We start from the raw sequence: 19550 nt of genomic DNA, 5'->3' as shown, positions 1-19550 counted from the left end.
CGACTATCCGCCTTCCCCACAACTGCCATTACATGCTTGTCCCACTTCATATCGCTCTGCAATGTTACGCCCAAATATTTAATCGGCGTGACTGTGTCAAGGGCTACACTACTAATGGAGTATTCAAACATTACGGGATTCTTTTTCCTATTCATCTGCATTAATTTACATTTATCGATATCTAGAGTTAGGTACCATTCTTTACACCAATCACAAATCCTGTCCAAATCATCTTGTATCCTCCTACAGTCACTCAACGACGACACCTTCCCGTACACCACAGCATCATCAGCAAACAGCCGCACATTGCTATCCACCCTATCCAAAAGATCATTTATGTAGATAGAAAACAACAGCGGACCTACCACACTTCCCTGGGGCACTCCAGATGATACCCTCACCTCCGATGAACAGTCAGCATCGAGGACAACGTACTGGGTTCTAGTACTTAAGAAGCCACATTAGGGGCAACACAGACTGCACCTTGACTCTATACCAAGGAGAGAAGAACAAAAATGTCATCCTTCTGAGTAAGCTGCATGCTGAAATAGCAATAAGCAAGGAAGGAGAGAGAAATCCTGAATGTTGTGCAAAGCAACAAAGTATGGGGTGGACGTGGTTCACCAAATGACCAGCAAATGTACTACGAAAGTTGCATGTACGCGATGGGCAATGCATGTTTTCTACAACATGCTGGACATGGCGGCAATAAATGCACGGGTCATCTATAATATAGTAATGAACAAGAAAATGTAACGGAAGAAGTTCATACTTCGACTGGCAAATGAACTCGAGGGAACGAAACAGCAAGAACATCAGGCAATGGAAGAGTATATGGAACTGAAATCAGCTAGAAAGCGGAGGAAGTGCCAAATCAGCTTCTGAGAAGGCAACGAGAACAGCGAAAACTGAGTAAAGTGCCACAAAGTTGTGCGCGGCAAATGTGCGCGTGAAACAGAAATCACCTGCGCTAAGTGCGTCTTGCAGCTTCAAATGACTTGAGCGAAAAGTAATGTAGAGCTGTTTGTAAACCGCATATGAAAGTGAAATGGACCAAATATACTGAATGTGTCTAGAACGTTGCACGAATAGTTAGCAAATTAAAATCTATTGTATGATACATCGTTGTTTAAATAAATTAGTAATACGCACTATAGGACTTAACTGCTGAGGTCATCAGTCCCCTAGAAGTGAGAACTACTTAAACCTAACTAACCTGAGGACGTCACACATGCCCGGGGCAGGATTCGAACCTGCGACCGTAGCGGTCGCGCGGTTCCTGATGTAGCGCCTAGAACCGCTCGGCCACCCCGGCCAGCAATTATTATTTATAATTGTAAATAATTGTTGTGATTACTGGAAATAAAGTATGGATTAACAAACACTAAAAAAGTACTTGTTTAAGCGACCCCTTTCCGCCGTTTTAGGAATGTCAGAAACTCCGCCGTTCTAGTGTTAAAAAAGGGCCTCGAAGAGTGGACGGTTCCTGAAGGAGGACCTTGTGCAGCAGGCGCAAGACGACACGGCAGCTTCAGCCTGCTGCGTCACTGCCACGATTGCCTAAATGCTCACGGCGATTTTGCCTCATCGGCATATCGACTCTGGACTATACAGCCTCCGAACGCACATTTTTTGATCGCCCCTTATTGCACGATCACTGCAAGTACCACGATTTATACGTTCTTAATCTTGTACAATTTTGGTAAACATTTTTGGAAAACAGTGATCAATTAATTGTTATATTTTGACTAAAGTTCAGTCTTGATCACGTCATGTATGTTTTAATGATACAGGTAACCGGTTTCGGTTCTTTCTACAAAACCATCATCAGACCGATGGCTCCCTTAGGATGGTAGGCGGAGCTCTCCTCGCTGCTACGCAGTCAACTGATATATCATTAAAACATACATGATGTGATCAAGACTGAACTTTAGTCAAAATATAATACTTAATCTTGTTGTTTTGTGATCGACGTAACGTTAGCGGCAGCCCCGGACGATGCACGCCCAGTCACCCCCCTCCACACCAATCCATATCCCAACATCAAAGTTGTTCGTATCACAGATATGCCAGTCATAACAAGGGAGTTAGTACGAAATACAGTTTTTCCGGTACCATTGTGAAAAGAATTGGAAATATGTTCACTGAATATGCGAGTTGAAAAATCATCAATAAGAATGAAAAATAAAAATCGCATCCACACTGTCTTTTTTATTTCATGAGCTTTCATCTGCACTATACCAAAAAAACTGATATTTGTTAACTGCAGTGAGCGCAAATTTCCGTCATCTCGCGTAGTCTAAGAAACTCTGTTGGGCAATGTTAATTGGTAGTATCACCAAGGATGCTGTCCATTATCTCGATTGCCTAAAGTCAATGTTGTGCATAAACAAGGCAAAGTCGATGTCTTGGTTTGTTTCTGATTACCTCATTAAGACTAAAGAATATAAGAGTGGGATAATGTAGAAATGCGTAATGCAGGCAGTCAGATATTTATACAGTGACATTCCTCATTAATATTTGCCTGTGTAATGGGTGAATTTTTACTTGTGAACTCTTATGACTGCCTGCTTATAGCAGACACGAGATTACTTTGAGTTCTTCTTCAGTGTTTCAGAGCTTTAGAGCTGCCTATTGTTAAACATATGTACACAACTTCGTCAGTGTCATTCCAACAGATCTTATCGTACTTTAATGTCTGTTAGATATCAGTTTTGACAGCAGTTGGCCACAACAGTTAAGATTAGGTACCCTGTATATGATAACTTTATTGAGATTGCATATCTATGTTTCATTTTGACAGTTTACACAAACTGCTAAGAAGTACTAACAGCACAACACAGCTAGTATGAACAACCGCGGTAAAACAAAAAACGACGAACAAAAACACGACAGCGACGAGGACTACCAAAGATCATATTGATGCGCTCTTGGTTGGTGTGGCGAGGGGTAGGTGTGGAGGGGGGTAAATGGGCGGGGCTTGTGCAAATGTCCGGGGCTGTCGCTAACGTTTCCTTGTGATCGTAGCTCAACAATACGAAGATAAAAAAAGTAATAACACGAAGGAAGTCGCCAGTCAGATTGTACAACTTAAAGACAACACATTAGCACCCACCCGCCTATTTCTGACGGACACAGCTCTAGATAGTATAACTTGAAATTACACCTTCGTTCGGACGCCACGATGAATTTTACCTCAGCTCTTCTGTATTCTACCGTTTTGATTTTTTTTTCCGGAATGATAGGTGTTTCACATTTGTCCGTCTTTCAGCGGAGGCCCTCGCATAATTAATGAGTAATGGCAGACATGGTGACAGAAAGCGCTGGCAATGTCGGACGTGCCGTGTCGGGCGCGCGCGCCGCAGGATTTATTGGGGATGCGTGCGCCGCGGCCGTTATATAATTCAGGCCGCTACCGGCGCCGTCGACGTCTGCGTCTGCGTCACGGGTAATTTACGGCTCCATCCGGCAAGGCGCGCCGCACCGAATATTCCTGGCAGCGCTCGTTGCGGCGCTGAAATACGCGCGCGAAGAGTCCACACCTCCGCGCCGGAGTAACAAACAAACACAAAAAGAAAAACGCCTCTAAAGAAAGTGGGAAGGCAGTGCCGGGACGAAACAAATAGGCTGCGAGCGAAGACCTGTAAACATTAGCGCCGCTAAATCACCGAGCCTGCCGGCGACAGTCAGCTGTCCGCGACGGCAGCGCCTCCGGCGGCCGGCCTCGCCGCGCGCTTTACGACTTTCCTCGCTTCATATTTCCCGTTCCACTTTTCTTTTTCTATCTCTTTTTTTTTCCTCGTCTCTCTCTGTCTTCTTGTGACCTGGAAGAGGCGGGAATTATTATAGATAGAATAACTGGAGCGGAATGATGCGGCGACCGGCGTTATTAATCCCGTCGCCATTAGTTAATTCACGCAGCGCCGCCAGGTGTCTCGTAAATCGCCGAACGGGGGACGGATTGAATTTAAAGAGCTGAACGGGCTCCGTGACTCGCCAGCGGAATTTTCACTTGTTGGCAGTCGTGGCGCAATGCAGAACACGATCACAGGACGAAGAGAAAGATTAATGCATGGCGGAACAGACGCGAAACACATGGGTGGACGAGTACAAATTGTTTTTGAGGGTTACCCATATCCAATATTACATTTAGAACTAGATTAACCGACACGTGTAAGTTGTGTTGTCGATGTCGTCTTCACACCGAAGACTGGTATGGAGCAGCCGTCCACGCTGCATTACCCAGGGCAAGTCTCTTCACCTCCACATTAACTACCGCAGCCTACGTCCATTTGAATCTATTTACTGTATTCGTCTCGTGGTCTCCCACTACAATTTCCTCCCCCTCCCCCCCCCCCCCCCCCCCCGCCACACACACATACACACGTCCTTCAGTTCCGAACTGTAAATCCGTTATGTCTCAGGATGTGTCCCATCAACCGATCCTTTCTTTTGGTCAACTTGTGCCAAAAATTTATTTTCCTCCTCAGTCGATTCAGCACCTGCTCTTTTGTTATTTCATCTACCCATCCAATCTTACGAATACTTCTATAGCTCTACATTTCAAAAATATTGTTTTCTCCTCTTATTTGAACCGCTTATGGTCTACGTTTCACATCCAGACAAATAACTTTGGTAACCATATGCTAACATTTGTTGACAAAATTTGTCTTTTTCAGATATGCTTTTCTTGCTATAGCCAAAATGAATTTCACATTCTCTCTACTTCAGCCATCATCATCATCCACTGCTCAAAATTTATGCCACAGCCAGGACTTGAACAATGGTCTGCTGCTCATTAGACAGGTATGCTGACCACTGCAATACTGTAGAAGTATAGCCCACAAACTTCTCTACTCCAGTGCTAAAAATCGTCTACTATTTTTAGTCTCCCATTTCATAATGTAACTGATTCAGCATCACCTGATTTAATTCGAATACACTCCATCAGCCTTATTACGATCGAAGATAAAGTTGACACTCTTATGTCTCAAGGAAAATATAATTCTATCAGGTCAATAACCTGGTAGGTAGGATGTCTCCATTACTTACAAAAGTTGGGTGTTATTCTAATACCGGAAAGCCCCGTTACTGACGATTTAAGAAGGGGAAAATGGCGTGAATTGAAGTTTGTGTAAGGGAGGGCATTGGACCGGAGCAGTCCGTCTAGCTATGTTAGCCATACCTCTACAAGTGCTGTAGTGGTTAGCACATCCGCCTAGTAACCACGAGAACTGGGTTCAAGTCCAGGCTGTGGCAGAAAGAGCTCATTTCTTCAGCTTATGTCGTCATCGAAGTAAAAGTTGAGTACGTATCATGAAAAATATAATTCCATCGAATCTACCCATCCCATTCAGCTGATCTTCCAAGTCGTTACCTTTACTGTGCCGCAATTACAATGTTATCGGCAAATCTCAAAGTCTTTGTTTCTTCTCCTTGAATATCATTTCACTTTAAAAATTTCACATTGGCCGACACATGACACTGTTAACAAAGTTCTTCCGGGCATGTGACAGTACTCTCAATGTGTAAATTTCTCCGACGTTTCGGCCACTGTTGCACATGGCCTTCCTCAGGTAGTTTTTGCTTTTTGCAACAGTGACCGAAATGTGGGGAATTCTACACGTCAACAATGAAGTCGCATACCCAGAAGAATTTTGTTGAGTGTGACAATGAACGCGGGAGCCTGTGCTTACACGTTACAATGTTGTTGATTCAGTTATCTCTGTTGCACTTGTAGACGTACCAGGAAAGCCCCGACTCTTTAAACAGTCAAACTCCCAGCTTTAAGTGTCTTATTACTTCAAAAATGAGTTAACGTGTTATACATTTGATGTTAAGTGTGTATTGGTGAGACAGTTGAGAAAGGCTTTGAAATTATGTACCAAGTTTGTTGGGAGTTGAAACGTACTCTGATTATCAAATACTGCTTGAATGTACAGCGTGTCCGAAAAGTGTTTCCCTGATTACATAAATTGATAACTCAGGCTAGAAGTAAGATAGAAATATGAAACTGGTGTCTAATTGTTTACAAACTATCAAAGTTTTTTTCACACATCAGTAAACCTCCACGTGAGCACCCTTGGTAGCACGTAGCACATCTAGGCGATATTCAGTTTCCGTCCACACATTAGCCAACATCACTGGAGGGATCGATTCAACGACTGTGGTTATCCGTTGCCGTAGTGTTTCAAGATTTGGTACACGTGTTCGGTAGACCTCGTGCTTGACATAACCCCATAAAAAGAAGTCTAATGGGGTTATGTCAGGAGAGCGTGGAGGCCAAACCGTTGGCCCATCATGTTGGCTAATGTGTCGACGGAAATTGAATATCGCCTAGATGTGCTAGTGCTACCACGGGTGCTCACGTGGAAGTTTACTGATGTGTGAAAAAAACTTTGATAGTTTGTAAACAATTAGACACCAGTTTCATATTTGTATCTTACTTCTAGCCAGAGTTATCAATTTATGTAATCAATTTCTGTAATCAGGGAAAGACTTTTCGAACAACCTGTAGTATGGACAAACTAAATCTACTTTTTGATACAACTCAGTGATTTTGAACGATATGCCGTGCGATGATATCATTTTCCAGGTGTATTCAGTGCTGTGTGTGGATAGTGTCTGCAAACCGTGTTGCAAATAGAGCTTACAATAAAGAGTTAATAAATTAAAACACCATGCCTGCGTGAACAGTGAAATACGGTAAGCGATACAGCTTTTTCCTCTCATCATCTTGTAGGAAGCGTCAGCGAGAAAAGACTTTCGTGATCGTTTGAAATTACTTGTAAAGTTTATCGGAATCGGCTAAGTTATCTGATTCTCAAATATTGTATGAATATAGTCCGGGTATCTGCGCGCCATAAGCTACCCTGCCTTAAGATATACACAAACTTCCCACCAGAAATACTTGTGTTAAGTCTTTGACTGAAGATTCTACCTGTTACTGAGTAGATTATTAGAGCATTTTAACTTTTTAAATTCAGTCCAAATTTACACTGAGCGCCAAAGAAAGTGGTATACGCATGGGCATTCAACTACAGAGACGTGTAAACAGGCAGAATACGGCGCAGCGGTCGGCAACGCCTATATAAGACAACAAGAGTGTGTGGCGCAGTTGTTAGATGGGTTACTGCTGCTACAGTGGCAGGTTATCAAGATTTAACTGAGTTTGAACGTGGTGTAATAGTCGGTGCACGAGCGATGGGACACAGCATCTCCGAGGTAGCGATGAAGTGGGGATTTTCCCTTACGACCGTTTCACCATTGTACTGTACCAGGAATGCGGTGAAACACCAAATTTCCGACATCGCTGCGGCTGGAAAAAGATCCTGCAAGAACGGGATCAACGACGACTGGAGAGAACCGTTCAGCGTGACACAAGTGCGACCTTACCGCAAGTTGCTGCAGGTTTCAGTACTCGGCCATAAACAAGTGTTATCGTGAGAACCATTCAACGGAACGTCATCGATATGGGCTTCTGAAAACACGTTGCCTGGTCAGACTGGTTTCAAATTGTATGGAGCGGATGGACGTGTACGGGAATAGAGACAGCCTCATGAATCCACTGACCTTGCATGTCAGTAGAGGACTGTTCAAGCTGGTGGAGGCTCCTTAATAGTGTAAGGAGTGTGCAGTTGGACGTCTAGATACGACTCTGACCGGTGACACGTACGTAAGCATCCTCTCTGATCACCTACATCTCTTCATGTCCACTGTGCGTTGCGACGGACTTGGCCAATTCCAACAGAACAACACGACACCCCACTAGTCTAGAATTGCTGCAGAGTGGCTTCAGGAACACTCTTCTGAGTTTAAACGCTTCCGCTTGCCACCTCACTCCCTATTGATCATGTCTGGGATGCCTTGCAACGTGCTGTTGAGAAGAGACCTCCACCCCTCGTACTCTTACAGATTTACGGACAGCCCAGCAGGATCCATGGTGTCAATTCCCTCCAGCACTACTTCAGACATTAGCCGAGTCCATGCCACGTCTTGTTGCGGCATTTCTGCGTGCTTGCGGGGAACCTACACGACATTAGGCAGGTGTATCAGTTTCGTTCGCCCTCCACTGTATACGTAGTGTTGAAACTCAAATTTTTGTTGCTGATGGAAGTCGCTAACTGGATGTGTGCATCGAGCACTGTTGGCCACGTTTGCCATTTGGTAAAACGAATACTTGAGGAAGGTGAGTAAGAAGGGAAGTGTGCAGAGAATGTTGTTGAAAACAACTACGACATTATTTCTACATCTACATTTATACTCCGCTAGCCACCCAACGGTGTGTGGCGGAGGGCACTTTACGTGCCACTGTCATCACCTCCCTTTCCTGTTCCACTCGCGTATGGTTCGCGGGAAGAACGACTGCCGGAAAGCCTCCGTGCGCGCTCGAATCTCTCTGATTTTACATTCGTGATCTCCTCGGGAGGTATAAGTAGGGGGAAGCAATATATTCCATACCTCATCCAGAAACGCACCCTCTGGACAGCAAGCTACACCGCGATGCAGAGCGCCTCTCTTGCAGAGTCTGCCACTTGAGTTTGCCAAACATCTCCGTAACGCTGTCAGGCTTACCAAATAACACTGTGACGAAACGCGCCGCTCTTGTTTGGATCTTCTCTATCTCCTCTGTCAACCGGACCTGGTACGGATCCCACACTGATCAGAAACACTCGAGTATTGGTCGAACGAGCGTTTTTTAAGCCACCTCCTTTGTTGATGGGCTACATTTTCTAAGGACTCTCCCAATGAATCTCAACGTGGCACCCGCCTTACCAAAAATTAATTTTATATGATCATTCCACTTCAAATCGTTCCGTACGCATACTCCCCGATATTTTACAGAAGTAACTGCTACCAGGGTTTGTTCCGCTATCACATAATCATACAATAAAGGATCCTTCTTTCTATGCACTCGCAATACATTACATTTGTCTGTGTTACGTGTCAGTTGCCACTCCCTGCACCAAGTGCCTATCCGCTGCAGATCTTCCTGCATTTCGCTGCAATTTTCTAATGCTGCAACTTCTCTGTATACTACAGCATCATCCGCATGGAACTTCCGACACTACCTACTAGGTCATTTATATATATTGTGAAAAGCAATGGTCCCATAACAGTCCCCTGTGGTACGACAGAGGTTACTTTAACGTCTGTGGACGTCTGTCCACTGAGAACAACATGCTGTGTTCTGTTTGCTAAAAACTCTTCAATACAGCCACACAGCTGGTCTGATATTCCGTAGGCTCTTACTTTGTTTATCAGGCGACAGTGCGGAACTGTATCGAACGCCTTCCGGAAGTCAAGGAAAAATGGCATCTACCTGGGAGCCTGTATCTAATATTTTCTGGGTCTCATGAACAAATAAAGCGAGTTGGGTCTCACACGATCGCTGTTTCCGGCATCCGTGTTGATTCCTACGGAGTAGATTCTGGGTTTCCAGAAATGACATGATACGCGAGTAAAAAACATGTTCTAAAATTCTACAACAGATCGATGACAGAGATACAGGTCTATAGTTTTGCGCATCTGCTCGACGACCCTTCTTGAAGACCGGGACTACCTGTGTTCTTTTCCAATCATTTGGAACCATCCGTTCCTCTAGGGACTTGCGGTACACGGCTGTTAGAAGGGGGGCAAGTTCTTTCGCGTACTCTGTGTAGAATCGAATTGGTATCCCGTCAGGTCCAGTGGACTTTCCTCTGTTGAGTGATTTCAGTTCCTTTTCTATTCCTTGGACACTTATTTCGATGTCAGCCATTTTTTCGTTCGTGAGAGGATTTAGAGAAGGAACTGCGTATCACTTCGCACGAACAGCCCAATGACACTCGCCGGTGCTGAAATTAAAATTTTCGCAGCCGGGTTCAAAGATCTGGCAGAAGAGACAAAATAAATTAAGAGCGAGGGCCGGTGGCTACTTCTGGGAGCACGGCGGCGCATTCAGGAGCCGCAAAGCGTGATTTAATTTGTTTGTGGAGCGGCCACTGTCCCAGCGGACAGGGCAGGCCGTTAGGCAGGATTTATCTGTCCGCGGGGCGTGCTGCGAACATCCGCGCTCCGTTTAACAACGAATCCATTGTGGCGAGTCGAGGCGCGTCGGCATAATTTGTGAACGTGAGCGGCTAGCGCGAACGTGAACGTGAACGCAGTCTGGGGCCAACAATGGCGTCGGAGAGGCCGTTCCGCCGCGCCGATTTATGACGGAAAGTAACGGGGGAGCAGAGGCGCTAACAGCACCGGCGGGGGGCCCAAGACACGCAGGCGATACGCAAGGCGTCCTCCCACGGGGCGTGAAACGCACCGTGAACGTATAAAAAGAAGGGAGTTCAGAATGAGATTTTCACTCTGCAGCGGAGTGTGCGCTGATATGAAACTTCCTGGCAGATTAAAACTGTGTGCAGGACCGAGACTCGAACTCGGGACCTTTGACGTGCGCGGGAAAGTGCTCTACCCCAGGCTGTGGCTAAGCCATGTCTCTGCTATATCCTTTCTTTCAGGAGTGCTAGTTCTGCAAGGTTCGCGGGAGGGCTTCTGTAAAGTTTGGAAGGTAGGAGACGAGGTACTGGCAGAAGTAAAGCTGTGAGGACGGGGCGTGAGTCGTGCTGGGGTAGCTCAGATGGTGGAGCACTTGCCCACGAAAGACAAAGGTCCCGAGTTCGAGTCTCTGCCAGGAAGTTTCAAGACGGGAGTTGTCATTATATCCCTGTGATGTCACTCTGATGTGCCCGTAACTATCGATTTTCGTGGCCGTATCTCAAATAAAATCTGGCGCTTTGACTATGCGTAGACATTGTTTCGTAAAAAAATTGACATTTGAATAATCGTTCACTTTGTTGACATGCCAGGATACGATAGCATACCTCGCTTCTTTCCTCATTGCATTATGTGCTGGCAAAGGACTCGTAGTGGAACTTGTAGTCAAGGAAGGCAGGATTCGGGTACAGGGCCGTAATCTGTTACTATTAGTTCCCTTTTGCAATTGTTGTTCTTGTTGTGGTCTTCGGTCCACAGACTGGTTTGATGCAGCTCTCCATGCTACTCTATCCTGTGCAAGCTTCTTCACCTCCCAGTACCTACTGCAGCCTACATCTCGGCACTCTCTTCACACTGTGGATCTCAGAATACCCGGTGTACCGGTATGACAAGAGCGTTTTTTTTGTGGAAAGGAAACACTAATTTTGAATTGAAAAGTAAAAACATTTTATTCAAAGTACTGACCATTGCTTTCTATACATTTTGACCGCCTTCCACGCCAATAGAAATGTTCGTCTTTTGAAGCTAACCAATCAGACACCCAAATTTCGACTTCTTCATAGGTATCGAAGTGTTCCTCAGCCAATGCGTGTCCCATTGATGAAAACAAATGGTAGCCGGAAGGGGCCAAGTCTGGTGAATACCGCGGGTGGGGTAGCAGCTCCCAGCCAAGTGTTTTGATTGTTTTGCTTCGTGTGCAGGTGCATTGTCGTGTACAAAAAATTACTTTGCCATGTCTTCTCGCCCTTTCTGGGCTTTCTTCGATCAATGCATAGTTCAAATTGATCATTTGTTGCCGTCCGGAGTGGCCGCACGGTTCTAGGCACTACAGTCTGAAACCGAAAGTTGCATAGTGCTCAGAGCCATTTGAACCATTTGATGATTTGTTGTGTGTAGCGATTAGTATTCACAGTTTCACCGGGTTTTAGAAGCTCGTGATACACCACACCTTTCTGATCCCACCAAACACAGAGCATTGTCTTCTTGCCGAATCGATCTGGTTTTGCAGTCGATGTTGATGGTTATGCGGGATTAACCCGTGATTTTTCCCGTTTAGGATTCTTAAAATAAGTCCATTTTTCATCACTAGTAACAATTCGATGCAAAATTGATTGTCTTTGATGTCTTTGAAGCAAAATTTGACAAATGGTTTTTTGGTTTTCGATCTGTCTTTCATTCAATTCATGTGGCACCCATTTTCGACATTTTTGGAGCTTTCCCCTAGCTTTCAAACGGTCAGAAATTGTTTGTTGTGCAACATTTAGCATTGCTGCCATTTGCTTCTGACTCAAAGTATCATCTTCATCCAATATTGCTTGCAATTCGGTGTCTTCGAACTTTTTTTGGTGGTCTTCCACGTTCTTCATTTCTTTCATCAAAATCATTATTTCCGAACCGTTGAAACCATCTTTTGCATGTTGCTTCTGATAGAGCATGACCACCATATTCCTCAACAAGCATTCGATGCGACTCTGCACCACTTTTTTTTTCAAATGAAAGCAAAAAATTAATGCTTTACCGAAAATCATCACTTTCTGGTACAAAATTCGACATTGTTAACACTATGAAAACGTATGATGATATTTGTTCCATGACTTCATGTATACTAAATATCTTTGGCAGATGTCATACCAACCAAACAAAAAAAATTAAGGCTCGTTCACAGCAAATGTTCCCTATGGACACATTTGTATCTTAACGCTCATTTCATACCGGTACACCTGGTAATTGTTAGTCCGGACAGAACACTCTGTCACTTACAGGGTTGACCCCGTAGTCCACTGCCTACTCTGCACAGTAGCGTAACCGACGCCGGCGTTACGCTCGGCTGCCTAACGTGACGACGTAATGCGGTGGCGGCAGTTACCATGCAAATGCCTCGCAGTCCGGCCACTTTCTCTCCGCACGGAGGATCCACCCGCACGCGGAGTTTTCACCGCGCCAAGATCACTGTGTCTCATTCACACTGCAACGTGGCCATGTTAAGAACCAGGACGTGGCCCTCCACACCCGATCGCCATGTCAAAAGCCTACTCAGTTCAATTCCGCATACGTGCAAAATGTACTCAAATTTGGAGGGTGGTGTAGTTGAAACTTACTGCCAGGTTAAAACCGTATATTAGAATCCGACTAGTACCAAAGCCTTCTACATATAAGGCCTACGCACAGCGGCCATATTGGTACGTGACGTCACAAACTGTTGGCCATCTTATCTTTGGTCGGAAGTCCTGTTGGCGTGTATGTTGAGTTGAAAGTGTGTGCCACGTGAAACTGATATATATTTGACACAGTATTCGCCTACAGTTCTTCGAAGTATGGGATACATTTGTTGCGTGCGTTCCTTCTTGCCAGGGAAATTATAAATCCCAAAAAGGCATGAAAGTGCACATGTTTCGATTTCCCAAATGTGTGAAGTTGAGAAATCGCTGGATTGCAGCTATTCACAGACATGAATTTCTGTTCAAATGGTTCAAATGGCTCTGAGCACTATGGGACTCAACTGCTGAGGTCATTAGTCCCCTAGAACTTAGAACTAGTTAAACCTAACTAACCTAAGGACATCACACACATCCATGCCCGAGGCAGGATTCGAACCTGCGACCGTAGCGGTCTCGCGGTTCCAGACTGCAGCGCCAGAACCGCGCGGCCACTTCGGCCGGCCATGAATTTCTGTCTACGCATCATTCAAGGGTAAGGAAATGACAAAAAATTTATAGCGTGTTATTTGTTTCCATTGCACCACATTGTTTTCAAAAGTAGTTGCGTATCATGTACCAATATAATCTCTTTCTTAATTCTGGACCATTGCTGCGAGGTTAATACGAAGCTGGCTGTGAAATGTCTCATATTTGCAACTATTGTCACACAGAATAGTTATATTAATTAGTGTCGTTCGAAAATGTGTAGTATTCTTATCATTCCTATCAGATTATTGAGTTTCCAGTACTTTTATTTGGAAGAGCTACAGAATGATTTTGTTCAGTTTTACGTTTGCAGCTATTCGGAAATAATTTCAATTTCAGTAAACTACCAATGTAAACTACTTTGTGATTAAATTAACAGCACTCGGTGACACGAATTTCAGTCAAGGATGTAGGAGAAACAATCTTTTCATGTTTAAGGTTCTAAAGTTCTGGAGTAAAAGAGAAATAAAATATTTTTTCGGGTTTTTGATTTATTAAACATTACGTCAGGAGGGGCTCAATTTCATCGAATGATTTGAGTTTGGTGTGAGGTCAGCAAATTTTGAAGTGGATAGGAAAATTTACGAAAATAACCCGGGAAACAAATTCTTAAATTCTGAAGGAGCACCACTTGCTTTATTTAAAACGAAAACGACTGCTTGGTGTTGCATATTGCCGATTTTTTATTGCAAGAAAACGTAGCTCCTGAGATAAAAGACAGAATTTAAAATTACAGTTTGTATTCGAGCCTAGAAACGCGTATTTAAGGCAAATCGTCAAAATAATTCTACATCTTGAAATAACATAGGGAAACTTTGTTCAGTTACTTTACGCAATGACATAAATTTCCATACTTTCATTACGAGGCCATGTAGAAGAGGAAAGCACGAGAATCCGTACGCGGTCTCAGTTCTAAAACTCGTTAAGTTCGTATAGCTGCAGAGTGCTTGCTACGGTCGCAGGTTCGAATCTTGCCTCGGGCATGGATGTGTGTGATGTCCTTAGGTTAGTTAGGTTTAATTAGTTCTAAGTTCTAGGGGACTGATGACCTCAGATGTTAAGTCCCATAGTGCTCAGAGCCATTTGAACCATTTTTTTGCAGAGTGCTTAACAGGAAGGTTACGATACAGACCCGGCCATCACTATGTGACGTCACAAGTGTGCGCGCAGGCCTGTAGTCTAGGTGGTGTTGCTAGAACCGGGAACCCAATTTAATTTCACAGTTTGTGGGCTAAAGTGTCCCGATATTGAACTGGAGATGTGACTTCCTGCTTCCGATGGCAGCCCAACATCTAAATCTGCCGATTGGATCTGCGCACGCGACGGCCTGACTGGCTATCTTCAACGCCAATTTAGTCGAAAACAGTGCAACGAATCTACTTACGTTAAAAAACAATTTTTAATTCAGTAAATGTTCTACTTCTCCACAAAGGTATTCTTCAAAAATAGTTGCTGAAAACAATGAAAAAAATCTAAATGACGAGATTGTGAGGAGGAAATGCTGACGTAATGGGTGCTCGGCGCTACCAACACAAGCTGCAACGTTTAGCCTCACCACGCAAATTCGACACTACAGCTGCTAGGTCGCTGGCGTTTCCAGAGGCGAACAGGTGGGGAAGTCGACACGAAGAGTTCCGGACAAACCCGATATGTGACGAAACCGAACGACGGACCAATCGGGCACCTTTCTGTTGTGCCACTTACATCCAGTTACCATTGTTAGCAAAGTGGTTGTCGCCAAGTATGTCACCGTGCACGGTTTTCCTTTCAATTCTTGCTCGAAGGGGAAAAGGCAGGTTCCTAGCTTCACGACGTGCACATTTTCTAATAATAAATCACTACTTAAGTGTACAACTCTAAAACTGGCAGTATGTTTACAGGGTGGAGCCGATATTTTTAAAGGCCCGTGCGTCGATACATTTTCCGTCGATGTATCGACAATATTTTCGATATTTCTAGCGCCAACAACGACTTTTTCTATATATGGATATGTGGGACTGCCGATATTTTAAAAAATATCAACAGTGCTACCGGTAGCCCAGCCCAGCCCAGCCTGCCTACAGCGGCCAGAGAGGCGTTCTGAAGGGCGACCAGTCGCGGCGAGCAGCAGGTGGAGGAGAACTGGCTTCATCTCCGGGCAATTTGCTCCGCGGCCGTTAATCGCGGACATTTGTCGGCGCGGCAGTGTGCGTAATTAGCGGCAGTGGGGGCCGTTTCACACCCGCCGCCGCTGCCGGCTCCTAACGAGGCACACGCAGACACAGGCGGCCGAGCTCCATACACTCCGTGCTAATGTCGCGGCCGGCCACAGAACAGAACAGGGCCTCTTCCGCTCCGCCGGCCGGCTAATGAACTCGTCGGCAGGTCGGCCACGTCACGTCACGCCACGGCGAGCAGACGCTGGGGTAGCCATCACTGCGTCATCACGCCGGCCTGTTTGTGGCGCCCGAGACACAGACCAGGAACCCAGGCGCCACGAACATCGTCATCGTTGGGCTCTTCGCCCTGATCCGGCCTCAGTCCATCTACGCCTCGCTACTTCTGGGTCCTTCGCCCAACATACCTGTAGCTGTCCTGAACACGAGATAGCGTTGTTGTCGAAACTTCCTGGCAGATTAAAACTGCGTGCCGGACCGAGACTCGAACTCGGGACCTTTGCCTTTCGCGGGCCAGTGCTCTACCATCTGAGCTACCCAAGCACGACTCACGCCCCGTCCTCACAGCGAGGTACTGGCAGAAGTAAAGCTGTGAGGACGGGGCGTGAGTCGTGCTTGGGTAGCTCAGTTGGTGGAGCACTTGCCCGCGAAAGGCAAAGGTCCCGAGTTCGAGTCTCGGTCCGGCACACAGTTTTAATCTGCCAGGAAATTTCGTATCAACGCACGCTCTGCTGCAGAGTGAAAATCTCATTCTGGAGTGTTGTTGTTGTTGTTGTGGTCTTCAGTCCTGAGACTGGTTTGATGCAGCTCTCCATGCTACTCTATCCTGTGCAAGCTTCTTCATCTCCCAGTACCTACTGCAGCCTAAATCCTTCTGAATCTGCTTAGTGTATTCATCTCTTGGTCTCCCTCTACGATTTTTACCCTCCACGCTGCCCTCCAGTGCTAAATTTGTGATCCCTTGATGCCTCAAAACATGTCCTGCCAACCGATCTCTTCTTCTAGTCAAGTTGTGCCACAAAGTCCTCTTCTCCCCAGTTCGGTTCGATACCTCCTCATTAGTTATGTGATCTACCCATCTAATCTTCAGCATTCTTCTGTAGCACCACATTTCGAAAGCTTCTATTCTCTTCTTGTCCAAACTATTTATCGTCCACGTTTCACTTCCATACATGGCTACACTCCATACAAATACTTTCAGAAATGACTTCCTGACACTTAAATCTATACTCGATGTTAACAAATTTCTCTTCTTCAGAAACGCTTTCCTTGCCATTGCCAGTCTACATTTTATATCCTCTCTACTTCGACCATCGTCAGTTATTTCGCTCCCCAAATAGCAAAACTTCTTTACTACTTTAAGTGTCTCATTTCTTAATCCAATTGCAAGAGCGGCTCTGTTATTGGCCTTAATCGGTTATTTAATATATACAGCATATTTTATATGAATAAATAACGATCTTTCACATCCAGTAAAGGAAAATGATACGGACAGACACAGCCGAACATTCCTTCCAATTCCTGGTTCCAGACTACTGAAGCAAATAAAAAGTTTACAAGTTCCGCAGAACGCATGAGATTTAATCGTGCACCATCCCGAACAATCTTCACCGAATATACGTTCGAGGTAATTCTTATTGTGACTGTGATGGAGTAATAGTTGGAGACATGTACCACATTTTTCTTTCGATTGTACACTGCATGCAAACTAGCGAATTGGTTTCATATAACAGCGGCTCAGATCTCATCAACGAATCTAGCAGGTGTCCATTACCAAAATAAAAAATATAAATTTTATTTCTGCGTAACGTTACCCACCAATTTCAATCTACGCATCGGAAAAGCAATAACGGATGTTAAGGGGAGGTTCAAGAGTGGGATTAAAATTCATTGTGAAAGAATAACTGTGTTAGGACTCGCTGATGAGATTTTAATCCTCACTGAAAATGAAAAAGTGTATCAGAACATGTTGGATTGAATGAACATTCCAATAAGCACACCTTACGGATTGAGGGGCAACCCAAGAAAGACGAAAGTGATGGAGAAAAGCAGAACTAAGATTATCGATAAACTTAACATAACGAACTGGAGGCATTATGCTGCCTTTGAGGCAAATTTTCTTTTGTCATAACAGACCTACCACCACGGGCATACGGTAAGGTAAGATGAGGTGGTCCGCAGGATCGGCGAACACAGGAACCTGTGGACAACTCTGTCAGGACGGCGGAACACCTGTTAAGGCATCACGAAACAACAGAGGGTAAAGACTGTAGAGGGAAATAGACGTCGAAACATATCCTATTGTAGTCGAGGGAATTGCTTTTACTTTAAGTGTTTGTGGTTGAGAGATCGAGTACTTATTCTTTAGTCTCGCTATGTTACACATCATTTTTTGTTATTCTTTTAGTGCCTAACATCATCCGTGGGTTGCTACTTATATTAATTTGGTCATTTATCATTTTCTTGTTCATTGCAACGGCTCTTTGCACGGGAAAATTTTCCAGTAATGTTAACACGGATTTAGAAAACATCGTTCTTGTGAAACACACCTAGCTCTTTACTCACACGAAGGGTTAAGTGCTACTGACAAGGGATTTCAAATTGATTACATATTTCCAGATTTTTGAATGCTTTCGACACTGTAGTGAAAGTGCGTGGTTATGTAATATCGTCTGGATTCGTTATTTCCTTTCAGAGAGATCACAGTTCGTAGTAACTGACGATAAGTCATCGAGTAAAATAGAAGTGATTTGTGGCGTTCACCTAGGTAGTGCTATAGGTCCTTTGCTGTCCCTTATCTATATAAACGATTAGGAAACAATCTGAGCAGCCGTCTTAGGTTGTTTGCAGATGACGATGTCCTTTATCAACAGTCAACAGAAGTTCAAAACAAATTGCAAAACGATTTACAAACGATATATGCATGGTGCGAAAATTGGCAATTGACCTTAAATAACGAAAGGTGTGAGGTCATCCACATTAGTGCTAAAAGGAATCCGTTAAAGCTCGGTTGCACGATAAATCAATCAAATCTAAAGGCCGTAAATTCAACTAAATACCTAGGAATTACAATTACGAACAACTTAAATTGGAAGAAACACACAGAAAATGTTGTGGGGAAGCCTAATCAGAGAATGCGTTTTATTGGCAGAAAACAATAGAAAATGTAACAGACCTACTATGGAGACTGCCTATACTACGCTTATCCGTCCTCTTTTAGAATACTGTTGCGCGGTCTGGGATCCTTATCAGATACGATTGACGGAATACATCGAAAAAGTTCAGAGAAGGCCAGCACGTTTTGTATTATCGCGAAATATGGGAGCGTGTGCCACTGAAATGATACAGGATTTGTGTGGACATCATTAAAACAAAGGCGTTTTTCGTTGCGGTGGAATCTTCTCACGAAATTCCATTCGCCAACTTTCTCCTCCGAATGCGAAATTATTTTGTTGACACCGACCTACATCGGGAGAAACGATCATAGTAATAAAATGAGGCCAATCAGAGCTCGCGCCCTGTTCAAGATTTGAATAACAGAGAATTACTGCGAACGTGGTTCGATGCACACTCTGCCAGGCACTCAAGTGTGGTTTTTCAGAGTATCCATTCAGATTCAGATGTAGGATACAGATGTCGGTCAGATTTTGTTTGCTATTGTTAATTCTAACAATTTCGGAATCGTGATCAATGTTAGATGCTACATGCCCCATGCGTTCTGTATTCAGCAAAGGTAGAATGGCTGTTTCCATACTTTCCACTTTTTATGTGATCTTTGTGTCTAGTTTTGAACTTTCTACATGTCACCCGCACGTATAATCTCTTGCAGCCTTGAGGTTTTAGCTGGTGTATTCCAGCCCCTTGGTATTTGTCTGCCATTCCTACTGGTGTGTGTAAATGTGACGGTAACACGTTTCTTGTTATGTATTCTGTGTGTTACGTGACACTAAGAGAATAA

The 19550-nt window shown here is 44.4% G+C and overlaps 1 protein-coding gene across 1 annotated transcript in view; it reads right to left on the bottom strand.

The window, feature by feature from the left end:
* The window catches only part of LOC124719017 (transcriptional activator cubitus interruptus), a 190053-nt gene that overhangs the window by 143890 nt on the left and 26613 nt on the right, over nucleotides 1-19550 (bottom strand). The gene's annotated exons all lie outside the window — the stretch shown is intronic.

This window comes from Schistocerca piceifrons, chromosome 10, assembly GCF_021461385.2.
Source record: "Schistocerca piceifrons isolate TAMUIC-IGC-003096 chromosome 10, iqSchPice1.1, whole genome shotgun sequence".
NCBI lineage: Eukaryota > Metazoa > Arthropoda > Insecta > Orthoptera > Acrididae > Schistocerca > Schistocerca piceifrons.
The sequence above is the reverse complement of the archived record's forward strand: the minus strand, read 5'-3'. Positions and strand labels throughout refer to the sequence as shown.